We start from the raw sequence: 17422 nt of genomic DNA, 5'->3' as shown, positions 1-17422 counted from the left end.
TATGATGATTGGACTGTGAAAACAGAAAATACTATGCGGAGACATGCGGGGTGAAATGCGCTGTCCTAAAAAATCCAATAAAACATTACTCTTCTAATTTCATTATTAATTAATTACTTCATTCAAAACATTATTAATTAGTTAATCATGATTTGGTTGAATTTTGTACCCTCCTCAAAGCACTAATGGGCATCTTGCCAATTGATTCATCATCAATATCAGTTTTATAATTCTCAAAATCCCATTCACCCTGACATCGTCGATGACTGCTTGCGGTTGTAGGGTAGTTTATCTTCCATTCATAAATTTTGATTTTTAGGATCAACTATCAAAATATTGCTCTCTTTATATTTTCATTTATTTTTTATCAATAATTTAAAAAAATATTATTTTAAATATTTACATCATCGATTTAAAATGTTTTAATTGTCGAAGCGTTAATATCATCAGTTAAATAAAGTGACATGTTAATAAACAAAGTTTACTTTTTATTTCACTCTAAATTTTAATAAAATATGAATTTGACTTTTAAAATTTGATAAAATATCAATTTGATATTTTAACTTTAAATAAAATATTAATTTGACCCATAAATGTTAGTAAAATATCAATTTGACCCTTATACATTAGATAAAATATCAATTAACTCTTGAATCCAATCAAACTTACTCATTACCAACCGTCGCTCACCATCGTCATCATCATCACCATTGATCGTCCCTGCCGCGATTGTTGGTCCTTAAAATTTCTAACTCACTCATTTTTACCTCCTAAATGCGAATTCAATGACCATTATATTAAAAAAAATACCATGGACTCCACAAATCTATTAAACTTTTGATTTCTTTTAAAATTAAATTATAACAATAAATTCATCAATAATATTCTTTTAAAAATAAGAACATTAAAAACCTAAATCTATATCATAATCAAATTTATAACTTTCTTTTGTTTATAATGATACAAATGAGATAAAACACTGATTTGACTAATTCTTTTAAATTCAAACTTGAAACTAATTCGGGCCAACTTAGAATAATTTCTTTTTTAAAAATAAGATTTACTGATAATAAAGTTCAGAATGTTTATTTCTTTAATACTCATAAAATTTAAATGTGCAAATATTAAATATATGGTATAATAAAAAAAGAATATTTAAATCGTATTAATAAATAATTTAAAAGAACATTGTAGCACCACCAACCTACCCGACCCGGATACGAGTCCGAGATGTCACATTGACTTTTCAAAACATTTACTTGTACAAAATAGTGAATACTTTAAAACTTTCACTAAATAAAACTGAATAATTTACAAAAATTATTTAGCGCATAACATATTCAAATCTTTATTTACATGCCGACACAATCAGTATTACAAAATACATACCATTCAAATCTTTTCTGATCTAATCTTTGGAAAGGAGAAATTGACATGTCTTGCTTAACTTTTATCATTCTTCCTCTTCTCGGAACCTACGTGTGAAACAATCACACGCTAAGTCGATGACTTAGTGAGGCATATAAAGCATATAATAGAAACATAGAACATTTCATATAACAAAATGCTTACATGCACATATGCCATCATTATCATGATCTCTATCATTCTCAACATCAATATCATTATCATGTAATACATTTCACTCATCAATATACACATTATCATATATAAATCTTGTAATATATTTCATATAACAAAGCATATACATCACATATAGTGTATTTATGTTATCTCTTTAATAGTCCATGTATTATTCCATGTATACTTTTGATATCTTTTGTAGGCCCATATACAATACTGATATCTTTTATAATCCCATGTACATTACTGAGAACTCAAGGTATGTGAGTATTATAGGTTGTGCAACATATGCTGTCACCACAGCTCGTATAAACTGTGTCCCGAAGGACCTATCATTCCGAAGGATGTCATCTGTGTCCTGAAAGACCTATCATCCCAAAGGATGTATGTGTCCCAAAGGATCTATCATCCCGAAGGATGTATGTGTCCCGAAGGACCTATCATATGTCTTATAGGACATATGTAACCCTCGACTCTTGGCATGCCAACTATACCCCTAGCTCTCATATCACATAACATGGGCATCATCATTTATTATTGTTCACATCACTTGTATTATTCTTGTATGATCTCATAGATCATTGTATAACATTATTGTATAATCTCATAGATCTCTTTTCATATAACCCATATCACATAGGTTCATATCATATCAAATATATCACATGTGCATATAATCATATAGATCATATCATATAGCTTATATCATTTCTCATGTGTTCATATAAACACGTATTTCATATATTGCTCACATATGAATGTATTCACATATATTAGATTCATGTATCTTATATTTTATTCTCATTGCTCACATCAATCATGTCTCATAAAATAACATGTCAAACATATACACAACTGATATGATATTCTCATATATTCATGTAGTCAGTATCAAATATCGCATATGTAACATGTAATCATGTCACATATAATAACATATGACACATAATGCATACATGCATAAATACCATCATATCAATCACATACTTGTACTTATGGAATCATGCATGGGAAATAGACTTATCGCAAATCCTACTCAATGATGTATAAAACTTCCATATATAATGTTATGCATACATCATAATTCAAATAATATTTTAGGGGTCACTTCTTACCATAGTAACTCCGTCACTGGCTCATCGCAAGCCAATCTTTATTCTATAACATAGGTACAAATTAAATTTCACTCACCTTAACACTTTATATATCCAAAAGATATTCCTCACTATAATCCACAATAATCTTTTTATACTTTACTTGTCTTTGTCACAAATCAATCACGATCTGTACAAATCACAATTTCATAACGATACATATGTTAGTATTGTACTAACATAAACACATCTCCAAAACAAAATCCATAAGATACTTGAAACCCATTTTCTATCAAAATACTTAACACTTAATAATTCCTTTTAATATTGGCACTAACTTTTCCAATTTACACAAAATGATCATTCACTATTTTATCACTTAAATTTTAAATACCAAAAATTCCAGTATTTCCAGAAATTCATGAAATTCCAGAAATTCAAGAAATTCTAGAAATTCAAGAAATTCCAGTACTGGAATTATTACCAACCAATTACTTTTACAAAGGTACAATTACCTTTGAGCACCCCAGATATGTAAATGTTGCACTTAAATCACTAATCCTTCCAAACTTCCAAAATGGTTACATTTCACATCTAAATGATCAGTTTAATCCCAAAACAATAATTTCCAGCATATTACATCAACTATTAAACAATTATACAACCATTCATAACTTTTCTAAAATTACCACATTGGTCCCCCAACTTTTCAAAAATTATAAATAGTCCCCAAATTTTTATAAGGCAAGTATAATGCTTCCTACATCATTTCCAGACCTTATATAATTTTTCCATATTTTTCTCACTCAAATACATCATGATCGAATACTTTATCCTTTAAAACTACGATTTCATGATTTTGCTTGATTTGGATTCGATTCAAGCATGAAATCAACTTTCAATCAACCTTATAACATCTCTACAATCAAATCCCTAATCAACTATCATCAAAACACAAAGTTCTACAATTTCCTCTTTTGGCCGAATTTAAAGAATAATTTTAGAAATATTGAACATGTTTTAACCATAAATCAAGCTTGAAAATGAATATACAACCTCTAATTCATCAATATTTATCATCAATTTCATGAATCATGTCATGAACATAAACCCTTAGATTTGGGATCTTTGAAATCCAACAAGATTAGAAAGAAATATTGGTATCAAATGATAGCGTTTTTCGCGTAGATCACTTTCCTATTTCACGACATAACTTGAATTCCAAAGGAATTGGCTCAAAAATTGAAAACAAAATGTTTTCTTACCTTTGGAGAGGAGCTCATGTCTTTTCTGGAGAAGATGAAGAGATTCATATGATATTTCTTCATCTTTTCTTAATTAATAATGAATTAAAAATTCATTAAATGTCAAATTAGCACTTTACACTTAAAATCAAAATATCATACTAATTTACCCTTAATGAACTTGATATTTACATTAATACCAAGTTACAACAACCTTATCATCTTCCAATAGTCAAAGATAGACAAAATATTTTCCCACTTTACCATTTTACCCTTGCAATTTCCAAAAATTACAATCCTGCCACTTTAATCAAACGGTTCAAATTAAACATGGAATTAAATCATTAAATATTATTTTCCAACATTTTAAAAATGTGAAAATAATATTTTTATTTTCTTATTTTCGTGACCCATTTGTAACTTTTTAAAATTAAATTTTGGTCCCTAAACTTTTCAAAGTTTATACTTTGGTCACTAAACTTTCAAAATCTTATAATTTGGACATTAAACTAAATCCATTTATAGAATAATTTTTTTTGGAAAATACCATTTATGTCTTTAAACTTTTACCAATTTTCTACTTTGATCCTCAAACTTTCAAACTTTGCATTTTGGTCACACTTTTTGGGATGTTACAAATCTCCCCTTTAAGAAAATTCGTCCTCGAATTTTCACTGCACAAAGAGATGGGAAACTGTCTACTCATATCTTATTTGCATTTCCCTATTATATTACAGATCCACATCTTTTAAAGATCTTATAAGGTCCAATGAATGTTAGGTCTTAGTTTCCATTTTCGCCCAAACTGAAAAATCTTTTATCAAGGAGAAACTTTCAGGAATACTTTATCTCTGACTGGAAATTTAATTCTTTTAAGATCAACATACAACTTCTGTTTATCATATGCCACTTTATGATTATGTTGAATCTCCCGAACTTTCTCTTCTAATATATAGTTCAACATACTTTTCCATAGAAAAATCAGCTCAAACATGAATTAAATATGTTGACGTGGTCAATCGATCAACTATCACCCAAATCGAATCTCTTTTATTCGAAATTAGAGGTAATCCAACACAAAGTCCATCGTCACATTCTCCTTTTCCACCGAGGAATAGAGATTGGTTACAACAATCCTGAATGAACTTGATGTTCAATTTTAACTTGTTGACACGTCAAACATCTAGCAACAAATTCAATAAGGTTTCTTTTCATAACCAGCCACCAAAATGACTCTTTACATCCTGATAATTTTTGTTCCCACCTGGATGTATAGTCAGTAGACTATAATGTGGCTTAGAAAGAATATCTTTCTTCAACTCATCATTATGAGGAATACAATTTTTCCTCGATAAAATAGACACCCATAAGACTTGACTTCAAAGTCTTTAGTCTCACTTTTTTTTACCAATGAAATATGTTTTTTAAGCATCTATCATTTTTTGTTTTTGTTTTTTTTTCTTCTTCTTCTTTTCTTTCTTTTTTCTTTCTTTTTTAGCTCTTATGCCTTTTGCAGAGACAACATGACCAAGAAAAACAACTTTTGACAGCCAAAACTCACACTTTGACAGTTTGGCATATAACATTTTTTACTCTTAAGTATCTCGAGCACAGTATGAAGATAAACATCATGCTCTATCTTTGTCTTCGAGTATACCAGAATGTCATCAATGCAAACACCTCAAATTAATCCAAGTAAAATTTGAAATATTCGATTCATTAAATCCATGAATGTTGTCGGAGCCTTTTTCAATCCAAACGGCATTACTACGAACTTGTAGTGTCCATACCATTTTCTGAAAACTATCTTTGAATCATATTCCTCTTTAATCTTTAACTGGTGATATCCCATTCGACGATCCATTTTAGAGAAAATTGATGCTCCTTTTAAGCTGATCTAACAAGTCATCAATCCTCAAAATAGGATATTTGTTCTTGATAGTTACTTTATTTAACTGTCAATAATCTATTCATAATCGCATAGGTCCATTTTTTTACAAACAACACTGGTGCACTCCAAGGTAAAATACTCGGTCTAAAGAATTCTCAATCTAACATTATTGCAATAGGTTCTTTATTCTCTCAACTCAATCGCAACCATTCGATATGAACCCATATATACAAGATCAATGCCTTGATAACCATAAATATTGAATTTCACCTCTCAATCTGGAGGTAACCCAAATAATAAATCTAAAAAGACATATGGAAATTCCCGAGTTATAGAAATATCATATGATCGTATTTTATATACTTGAGTATTTATCACCTTAGCTAGAAAAGCTGTGCATCCTTTTTACAAATCTTAATCATAACCATTGTTGATATCACGTTAGTGATGATTTCACTTTTCATCAATCATTAAAATTTTTAATTTCTCTGCATCTTTCTAAATTAATCGCTTCTTGCGACCATTAACCCAACCTTAATACAGAGATAACCAACTTATGATCAAAATGATCTAAATTTCTTTAATGATAATCCCATAAGATTCACCGGTAACATAAGCTCCTGAATATTTATCGGTCATTTACTATTTGTCCGACTAACACTTGTATCATAACCCATGGGTCTTCTGTAATAATAACACTTTTTATCAAATTGAATTGAATATCTCTACTTTAAAATTCCTTATTTCTTCCTATGTAATATGTATAGCTTTTCCAGATCCATATAAATTATTCTCGAACAGTTGAAACATTTTCCATATCAAATGAAACTCCAAATGTATACATTGTTCAATAAGAAAAATTGACAATTTGTAGCAATAACTTCATAGCAGTTAATGCTAAAATCACACTAGTAAACAAATTTACTCTTTTTCTTATCATTACGAACTTGACACTTTTCAAGTTCTTGAGATTTCATCTCAATCTAAACAATAATTCATTGCCACATGGAATGTTATACAATCCATTTTCGTAAATTTACCTTCAAAAGGTAACTCTATCAAGTTTTATGGACTTGATATCTATTCTCAATCCAACTCATAATCATTTGATTTACTAATAACTCAGCTACAAATACGCTTAACTTATTAAGCTTACATTCATACCCATATAAGGTATAATTCCCTTGGTTCAAGCTCATATATTCTATGATATCTCCTTAAATTAAGGAGGAAAAATCAGAATTCAAGAAGTTGGCAAGACCAGAAGAAGTTTTCGCATAAGGCGTGGGCACAACTTATTCATCCTGAGCTATAGTAGAAAAAGTCTTCAGTTAAGGCGCGGACACGCCTTACTAGTTCGTATAACCTTAAATTAAGGTTACGAATTTACAAAGGAAAAAGAGTTTAATGATGGCTGGAAGACTCTTTTGAATCATTCTTTATAGTGGCATTTGTCCACCATATTCTAGCTTGTCCACGTAGTAACTAAACTACTCAATCTAACTTCTCCAATTTGGAGAAATAAAAACCTTCTAACATTATCTTCATATCATTTAACCAAAGGTCTGTAACAACAGAACCTTCCTCAAATTCACCCTTGAACTCGGGTTAAGAGCACCCTTTTAACTTTTTTGATAAATTCATACTATAATTTAAAGAAGCATAAAATTGAAAACACATCAAAATATCATTCAACATCATGAAAAATATTCTCTATTAACAAGACATCACACTCCTTACATTACCAGATCAGAAAATATTTCACTTTGTGTTGTCATGTATACTTATTAAAACACTTTTGACTTCAGTTTATGCCTAGAATCGGCTAAACCATAGCTCTGATGCCATTAAATATAGTACCCCCAACCCGGATATGAGTCTGAGGTATCACATTGACTTTTCATAACATTTACTTGTACAAAATAGTGAATAATTTTAAAACTTTCACTAAATAAAACTGAATAATTTACAAAAAATATTTAGCGTATAACAGATTCAAATCTTTATTTACACGCCGACATAATTAGTATTACAAAATACATACCATTCAAATCTTTTCTGATCTGATCTTTGGAAAGGAGAAACCGACATGTCTTGCTTAACTTTTATCATTCTTCCTCTTCTCGGAACCTACGTGTGAAATAATCACACGCTAAGTCGTTGACTTAGTGAGGCATATAAAGCATATAATAGAAACATATAACATTTCATATAACAAAATGCTTACATGCACATATGTCATCATTATCAACATCATTATCATGATCTCTATCATTCTCAACATCAATATCATTATCATGTAATACATTTCACTCAACAATATACACAATATCACATATAAATCTTGTAATATATTTCATATAACAAAACATATACATCACATACAGTGTATTTATGTTATCTCTTTAATAGTCCATGTATTATTCCATGTATACTTTTGATATCTTTTGTAGGCCCATATACAATATTGGTATCTTTTATAATCCCATGTACATTACTGAGAACTCAAGGTATGCGAGTACTATGAGGTTGTGCACACATATGCTGTCACCACAGCTCGTATAAAATGTGTCCCGAAGGACCTATCATCCTGAAGGATGTCATCTGTGTCCCGAAGGACCTATCATCCCAAAGGATGTCTGTGTCCCGAATGACCTATCATCCCGAAGGATGTCTGTGTCCCGAAGGACCTATCATATGTCTTATAGGACATATGCAACCCTCGACTCTTGGCATGCCAACTATACCCCTAGCTCTTATATCACATAACATGGGCATTATCATTTATTATTGTTCACATCACTTATATAATTCTTGTATGATCTTATAGATCATTGTATAACATTCTTGTATGATCTCATAGATCTCTTTTCATATAACCCATATCACATATATCACATTTGCATGTAATCATATAGATCATATCATATAGCTTATATCATTTATCATGTGTTCATATAAACACGTATATCATATATTGCTCACATATGAATGTATTCACATATATTAGATTCATGTATCTTATATTTTATTCTCATATGCTCACATCAATCATGTCACATAAAATAATATGTCAAACATATCACACAACTGATATCATATTCTTATATATTCATGTAGTTCAGTATCACATATCGCATATACATGTAATCAAGTAAATCATGTCACATATAATAACATATGACACATAATGCATACATGCACAAATACCATCATATCAATCACATGCTTGTACTTATGGAATTATGCATTCCAACATAGGAAATAGACTTATCGCAAATCCTACCCAATGATGTATAAAACATCCATATATAATGTTATGCATACATCACAATTCATATAACATTTTAGGAGTCACTTCTTACCATATTAACTCCGTCACTGGCTCATCGAAAGCCAATGTTTATTCTATAACATAAGTACAAATTAAATTGCACACACCTTAACACATTATATATCCAAAAGATGTTCCTCACTATAATCCACAATAATCCTTTTTATACTTGACTTGTCTTAGTCACAAATCAATCACGATCTGTACAAATCAAAATTTCATAGCGTTACATATGTTAGTATTGTACTAACATAAACACATCTCCAAAACAAAATCCATAAGATACTTGAAACTCATTTTCTATCAAAATACTTAAAACTTAATAATTCCTTTTAATATTGGCACCAACTTTTCCAATTTACACAAAATGATCATTCACTATTTTATCACTTAAATTTTAAATACCAAAAATTTCAGAAATTCTAGAAATTCAAGAAATTCCAGTACTGGAATTATACCAACCAATTACTTTTACAAAGGTACAATTACCTTTGAGCACCCCAACTATGTAAATGTTGCACTTAAATCACTAATCCTTTCAAACTTCCAAAATGATAATATTTCACATCTAAATGCTCAGTTTAATCTCAAAACAACAATTTCTAGCATAGTACATCAACTATTAAACAATTATACAATCATTTACAACTTTTCTAAAATTACCGAATTGGTCCCCAAACTTTTCAAAAATTACATAATGGTCCCCAAATTTTTCTAAGGCCAATAGAATACTTCCTACATCATTTCCAGACCTTATATAATTTTTCCATAATTCTTCTCACTCAAATAATCATGATCGAATATTTTATCCTTTAAAACTACGTTTTCATGATTTTGCTCGATTTTGATTCGATTCAAGCATGAAATCAACTTTCAATCAACCTTATAACATCTCTACAATCAAATCTTTAATCAACTCTCATTAGAACACAAAGTTCTACAATTTCCTCTTTTGGCCGAATTTAAAGAATAATTTCTAGAAAGACTGAACATGTTTTAACCATAAATCAAGCCTGAAAATGAATATACAACCTCTAAATCCTCAAGATTTATCATCAATTTCATGAACATAAACTCTTAGATTTGGGATCTTTGAAATCCAGCAAGATTAGAAAGAAATATTAGTACCAAATGATAGCGTTTTTCGAGTAGATCACTTTCCTATTTCACGACATAACTTGAATTCCAAAGGAATTGGCTCAAAATTTGAAAAACAAAATGTTTTCTTACCTTTAGGGGAGGAGCTCACGTCTTTGCTGGAGAAGATGAAGAGATTCATATGATATTTCTTCATCTCTTCTTAATTAATAATGAATTAAAAATTCATTAAATGTCAAATTAGCACTTTACACTTAAAATCAAAATATACATACTAATTTACCCTTAATGAACTTGATATTTACATTAATACCAAGTTACAACAACCTTATCATCTTCCAATAGTCAAAGATAGACAAATTTTCCATTTTACCCTTGCAATTTCCAAAAATTACAATCATGCCACTTTAATCCAACGATTCAAATTAAATATGGAATTAAATCATTAAATATTATTTTCCAACATTTTAAAAATGTGAAGATAATATTTTTATTTTCTTATTTTCGTGACCCATTTGTAACTTTTTAAAATTATATTTTGGTCCCTGAACTTTTCAAAGTTTATACTTTGGTCACCAAACTTTCAAAATCTTATAATTTGGTCATTAAACTAAATCCATTTATAGAATAATTTCTTTTTGGGAAAAATACCATTTATGTCTTTAAACTTTTCCAATTTTCTACTTGGATCCTCAAACTTTCTATTTTGGTCACTAGCCCAATTTTTGGGATATTACAAACATAGTACGAGATAAAATCCGTTATGGAACAAATAAGTTGTCAATTACACAATAACAGTAGTACATTACCAGCAGCATGGCTTGTAGGGTACTTGATTATATGATTTTCACAAAGGCAATATATATACTCGTAAGCATAACTGCTCTAACTTAAAATCTTAATAAAGAATAATATCTTCTTTAATTATTAAAGTTATCTGATGAATTCGAACAACTCAATAGTTAGCATCATGGGGAGTAATTGCATGTAAACCAAGTTGATTACTATTCCCGTAAATGAAGGCTATTTGAGAAGAAAGTTATGGAGTTTGATGGAGCATTTAAAAGATCTCTTTTATTAGTAAAGCTCCAGAAATATCCCCAATTAAACTTGCTACGCTAATCCAATCAGCTATGGTAAATGAAAAATAAATTGCACATTAAATAAACATATGAAAAATAAAAAGAATTGTGGTTTAATTTTAAAGGAAGTCAAGGGTTATAGGTTAGATTTGTGGAGTTCAAGATATTTTTTGATGATATATATATCATATACCAGTGACAATGGTGAGTGGCGGTTGGCGACATGGGATTTTAGTCAGATTCAAAGGTTAAAGTGACACTTTATCTAATGTTCAAGGACATATTTGATATTTTATCTAAATTTTATGGCCGAATTAATATCTTATCTAAAATTCAGTGTTCAAATTAAAAATTAGCCTCTTGTGCTAACATATCACATCACCAAAGTAACATCATTTAATCAAAACTTATATTTTAAAAAACGATTATCAAAATTAAAAATACGTGTTATGTGTAAAAATAGTATATATTATTATTTTTGAATATGAACAATAAAATAAAAATTGGAAAAAATGTTGACAAAAACCAAAGGATAAGCAAATAGTATGTTTACATAAATTTTTATGAAGGAATCAATTAAATAATTCGTTTTGGAAAGGGAAAGTAAGAGTGGCTTGCTTGGACCATCTGAAATAGCATTGATAATATTTTTAAAGGAAATAAATATAAGGTATTTTATAATGAATTAATGCACTCATTTATGAAGATAACTTCAATCAACTTTTGAAAACGAAATTAGGGAATACTTTAAGATTAAATGCTCTTTTGTCTAACTAAAATTAATTAATCAATAATTTATTTCAAAAATTTGATTTAATTAATGTACAAACAAAAAAGAAGTTTGGTTTAAGGGTGAATATAAATTTCATTACTCAAGTTTCTTTTCACTCTTGTTTTGGTCACTAAATTAAAAAAGAAACAGTTTTCTCATTGAACTTTCGACTTGTTCACGTTTTGGTCACTCGAATGTTAAACAAAAAAAAAAGTGACATGATAGTCGTGTGTGCTGATGTGGACTGATTTTTGTTGACATGGCATCCATCTCATTTTCCCTTTCTTTCTGTTTTTTGATTTTATCTTTTCCCTCTAAATATGAAAATTCTACAATTTGATCCCTATCACACTGGCGCTGCAACTACCACTCCCTGACATCCTTTTCGACCAATCAAGATATCAATGAACTGACCTCATCATCTCATACCACTCTATTAGTTTAGATTTTACCTAAATCACAAATCCAATCCCAAATTCAAAACTCATAAAACCTTAAACCACTATGATTTATCATATCTATCATCTGATCAGCATAGAATCGAGATATCCAATTCACTTCCTTCTTCTCCATCTCCCACCGTTGGTTCCTTCTTCTCCATCTCCCACCGTTGGGATTTGGAAGAAGATGCTTCATCATCGAAAAATCAAAGGGAATTCAAAACTATGAACTTTTTCACAAAAAATGAAAAAGTGTTGGGGTAATTTCATAATTTGTAAAAGAAAAATGTCAAGTCATAATGTGGTTAAGTATTTTGAATTATTTGAACTTTCAACTCATTAAAGATATATTCTATGTTTTTTTTGCTGTTACAGGCTTTCATAATACTATTTGAAAGAAAGATCAAGTTTGGTAATGCTAAGCCTAAATTTATAAGAATAAGGGAATAAAATTCGATTCAACTTAAAAATATTATATATAATTTTAAATTATTTAATCAATTCTAATTAGTGAATTAATTTTTAAGTTTGAATTGAGTATAAATTGTACTTATTTAAAAAACCAAATTAAAACTAAATTTTAAAATGATGTCGTTTTTATCTTTAACTAAATAATATAATGATTTTACGATTCAGTCCTTGATTTCCTTATTTCTTCAATTACTCATTCATTTTAAGTTCATTTTGAACAAATTTAAGCCACAGTAGAATACCCAGGTAGCTTCATTTCCTCCTTTTTGAAATCAAAATTCTTTTCTTCTTTTTTTCAATTTAGTTCCTCAACTTTGTATGTTTTCTACGTTTCTTCAATTTTTCATTCATTATAAGTTCATTTTGACCAAAATTGAATCACATGCTCCTTTACTACTATAAAATATTCATATACCTTAAATTTCCATGTAACTTACATTTTATTCAAATTGATCATTTGATTATAATTTTTTTATATAAATTCTTTCTTCCCATCAAATCCTTGACTGGTTTTTATTTCAATCAATACTTTTACTCAAAATTCTTCTTTAAAAATATCACTATAATGTATTTATAAATTTAATTTATTAAATAATATTATCAATCTTACTCACATATATAAAAAGAATATCAATATATATATAATTAGAACCATACATGAATATTATAAATAATTATAATTAAATTTGAAGAGAAATTTTAACAATTCGACTAAAAATATTTAAAATAAAATTTAAATCATATAATAAAACTCGTCAACTCGACTAACTCAAAATTTCTTAATTCGATTTGACCAAATACTAATTCCTAATGATAGAGTTGAAAAGTTCTTCCCAACACATTATTAATATATCTTTAGATAATAAGAACTCTAACCTAAATTCAATTGCCTGCTTATAAGGTCTCCTTACTGGTTATATAATTTCTCAATTTAAAAAGTAAATTATCAAATAAATAAAACATAATTATTTAAAAACTCTTAATTTAATTTAGTTAGATCGCATAATCACCTATTAAATAAGATATTTGTGTCTTGAGGGCTGAAATTTTCTTTAACTTTTGGAAAATTCTTCTATTAGTCCTTGTATCAAGTATAAATTGTAGATTTAGTCAATATATCCTAATTTGATTTTTTTAGTCTTATACTTTTAAAATTTTGAAATTTTCTACTAAACCCAAATAGTAGCCGATAAATCTACTATCTCAAAATTATGCATAACTTATAATTTTAGTTTCTATTCTTAAATTTGATTTAGTCATATCGATCACATATTATTTTAGTAAGGACTGAAATATTTTTAAAATTGAAAAACACATGGATTAAAATCAACCAAATTATAGTATAAAAAGCATATCTGCAATTTATGTATAATACTTGGACTAAAGATAGAAATTGAGCTTCTTTTCTTCTTGGGCAGAGATGAGGAAATTTCTAAGTTGACGCTTAGCATCTCCAACTCTTTGAATTTTTCATTGTCCTAACCCCACCGAAAGAAACAGTGTAATTGAAAACACGCAAGAATTGTCTTGTAATTTAAAGTTGGAACTTGGAACAATGGCAAAGGAAAACCTTGTTGGAAACTAATGCTGAAATCAGCTTATTTGGTCAACAAACAACAAGAATAAAACAAGCGAATATTAAACTAAGATTTTTAAAGTATCTCCTTAATCCCCACCCAAATGAAATTTTAAATCAGATACCCAGAAACATATACTTACAAACTGAGGCAGTGGTTAAACCACCATTTTCTGCCGTCAAAGTCGGTATCTCTGGGTAGAATCTGTCCACCTGAACTCTTCCCTTTTCTTGTTCATCGACCTTGTTTTGATTTTTACAATTTTTTTTAATAAATATAAAAATTAAAAAATCGATTCTTTGAAAATAAATTCTGACCTAATCTCCTAATAAAAGCCTTCCAATTCCTTCAATTTAAATTCTAAACCCCAAAAATAACTGAAAACGGAAACTATGTTTCGGTTGTTTAGTTACTTGTCCTTCCTCTCTTTCTTCCTTTTCCTCTGTTTTCTCCCACGTTTTTGCTTTCCCGCCAGAATCACACCAGGACAAGTAACTGTCATAACGACCGATGATCACAACGCTATGTGGCATAGTTTTAATCGCTTTAAGGAAGCCGAGAAAGGTAGCCACGTCAGTGGCATGTCGGAACTCAAGAAATTTTTCCAACGGTTCGGCTACCTATCGATTCCCGACAACCAAAACGATAGCTTCACTGACGTTTTCGATGCTAAATTCGAATCAGCCGTTATTTTATATCAAGAAAAGTTCGGATTGCCGGTGACCGGAAAGCTTGATTCCGAAACGATATCGGCAATCATGTCCCCCAGGTGCGGCGTTTCCGACACCGGTCCGAAAGTCCATGCAACCAAACATTTTGCCTATTTTTATGGAAGTCCAAGATGGGAGCGTGGGTCGCCGATGACTTTAAACTACGCCTTTTTGCCTTCGAATATGATCGATTACATAAGCTTACCAGAAATCAGAGGAGTGTTTCGACGCTCGTTTTCGAAGTGGGCTTCAGTGATTCCGGTAAACTTTACGGAGATAGAAGATTACGGATCGGCCAATATCAAAATCGGTTTTTCAGGGAGATCACGGCGACGGAGAACCGTTCGATGGGGTATTAGGAGTGTTAGGTCATGCTTTTTCACCAGAGAACGGGAGGTTCCACCTAGATGAAGCTGAAACGTGGGCCGTTGATTTCGGGAAAGTGAAATCAAAAGTGGCCGTTGACTTGGAATCAGTGGCGACGCATGAGATTGGGCATATACTCGGCTTAGCTCATAGCTCGGTGAAGGAAGCGGTGATGTATCCGAGCTTGAAGCCTCGGAGTAAGAAAGCGGATCTTAAAGTTGATGATGTAGAAGGCGTTCAAGCCTTGTATGGATCAAACCCTAACTTCAGATACAGCTCTTTGTTAGAGTCTGAAATTCTTCTAACAAGCAACCGCCTTGAAACCTGGATCATGTAGCCTCTCTTTTTCATGGGCACTGCTAATTTTTCTTCTTCTTTTCATGATCACATAAGGGCCTTCTTTTTTGTGCTCTTTTAATGTTTTTTTCTATAGAATTATTTGTGTGAAGATAAAGGGAAAACAGAATTGAAACAATTCTTTAGTTTTTAATGTATGTGAATACTTATTATTATTTGAAATTATTTCTTCCGTTCAAACTTGTTGAGAGGAGTAGGAACTTTTTGGAGCATGAGACGATAAAGGAAGACACAACTCTTGACCACTCGTTAATTTAGTGTTAGGAAGGAGATAAAAGACAGAAATCTGGAGATAAGATTCTTTTTGGACAACTTTTTTTCTCTCTTTTGTTTTCATTTATTTCCTACATTATTTTAGAAATCCTCGAGGAATCTTCAAGTTTTACTTGGATTGGACCCCCGAGACATTTCAACTTCAGGTTTTTACTTTAAAAAACATGACATTTCGACTCAAGCACGAAGGCCACCTAAAGTTGGAAGTTACCGAATTTTGCACCCAAACCAATATTCACCTTTTTAAAATTAATCACTTCGATACATCATTTACTAAAACAGCTAGTTTCCCGTAACATAAAACGGCCGTATGACAAAGTCAATTGAGGTTAACGTGGGGATTTTTTCAAATTCCGATGCCGATGGACACGTGATAGATGTGGTTTAGGTGGCAACAACAACCTCACCGTAAGTAACTAGTGAGGTTATAAGTTCAAAATATGTGTCGACCTCGACCCAAACAAATAAACAAGTTATGGGTTCAAAATATGGAACAATCTCGTCGCAAGCATTTGATGGGTTATAGGTTCGAATGGTATAAAATGTATAGTTTTGGCCGGCATGCATGTTGTGCACCAAGTAACAAAATTTGTGGTATATCATTTTTACTTCAGTAAATATGCATTCTGAAAATTCGTGCAACATAGGTCAGGATATGGTCAGTTGTCTTTGTGGAATCAAATATTATGACTTTGATTTATTTTAATTGAAGAGTGATTCATTTGACATTTATAAGTGATCTGGAACACTGTGGTAACAAAATTGCTCCTTTTCCCCTGATGGAATTGATGGTACGTGAGACATACGGCTGTTTTTGGAATTGATGGAAGTTTGTACAATCTTGCCTTTTTTTATATATAAAAGTCCAATTAATTTGATCTCTAGATGAGCTAGGGCTGCTGCACTTGAATGTTGGTGGGATTATCCATGCTTTATTTGCACATTGTAGAATGGTTTCTTCAAACATTCTACTAGTGCGATAAAGTTTGATCTAGCAGTTCTATGGTGACTTGTTAGAGCCATGGTTATGGTATGACGGAGACTGTTCAAATATCTTTTTTATCTTGGAAATGAATCAACGTGCTAATCTCCATCTCCAAGCCAGGGTAAAAAATAAGATAAAATATTT

The 17422-nt window shown here is 30.3% G+C and overlaps 1 pseudogene; it reads left to right on the top strand.

Annotated features, from left to right (window-relative positions):
* Nucleotides 1-14952: 14952 nt before the first annotated feature.
* On the top strand, nt 14953-16000 carry LOC120120280 (annotated as a pseudogene).
* The last annotated feature ends 1422 nt before the right edge of the window (nt 16001-17422 follow it).

The sequence above is a fragment of the Hibiscus syriacus genome, unplaced genomic scaffold, assembly GCF_006381635.1.
Source record: "Hibiscus syriacus cultivar Baekdansim isolate YM2019G1 unplaced genomic scaffold, ASM638163v2 tig00110336_pilon, whole genome shotgun sequence".
Lineage (NCBI taxonomy): Eukaryota > Viridiplantae > Streptophyta > Magnoliopsida > Malvales > Malvaceae > Hibiscus > Hibiscus syriacus.
The sequence above is the reverse complement of the archived record's forward strand: the minus strand, read 5'-3'. Positions and strand labels throughout refer to the sequence as shown.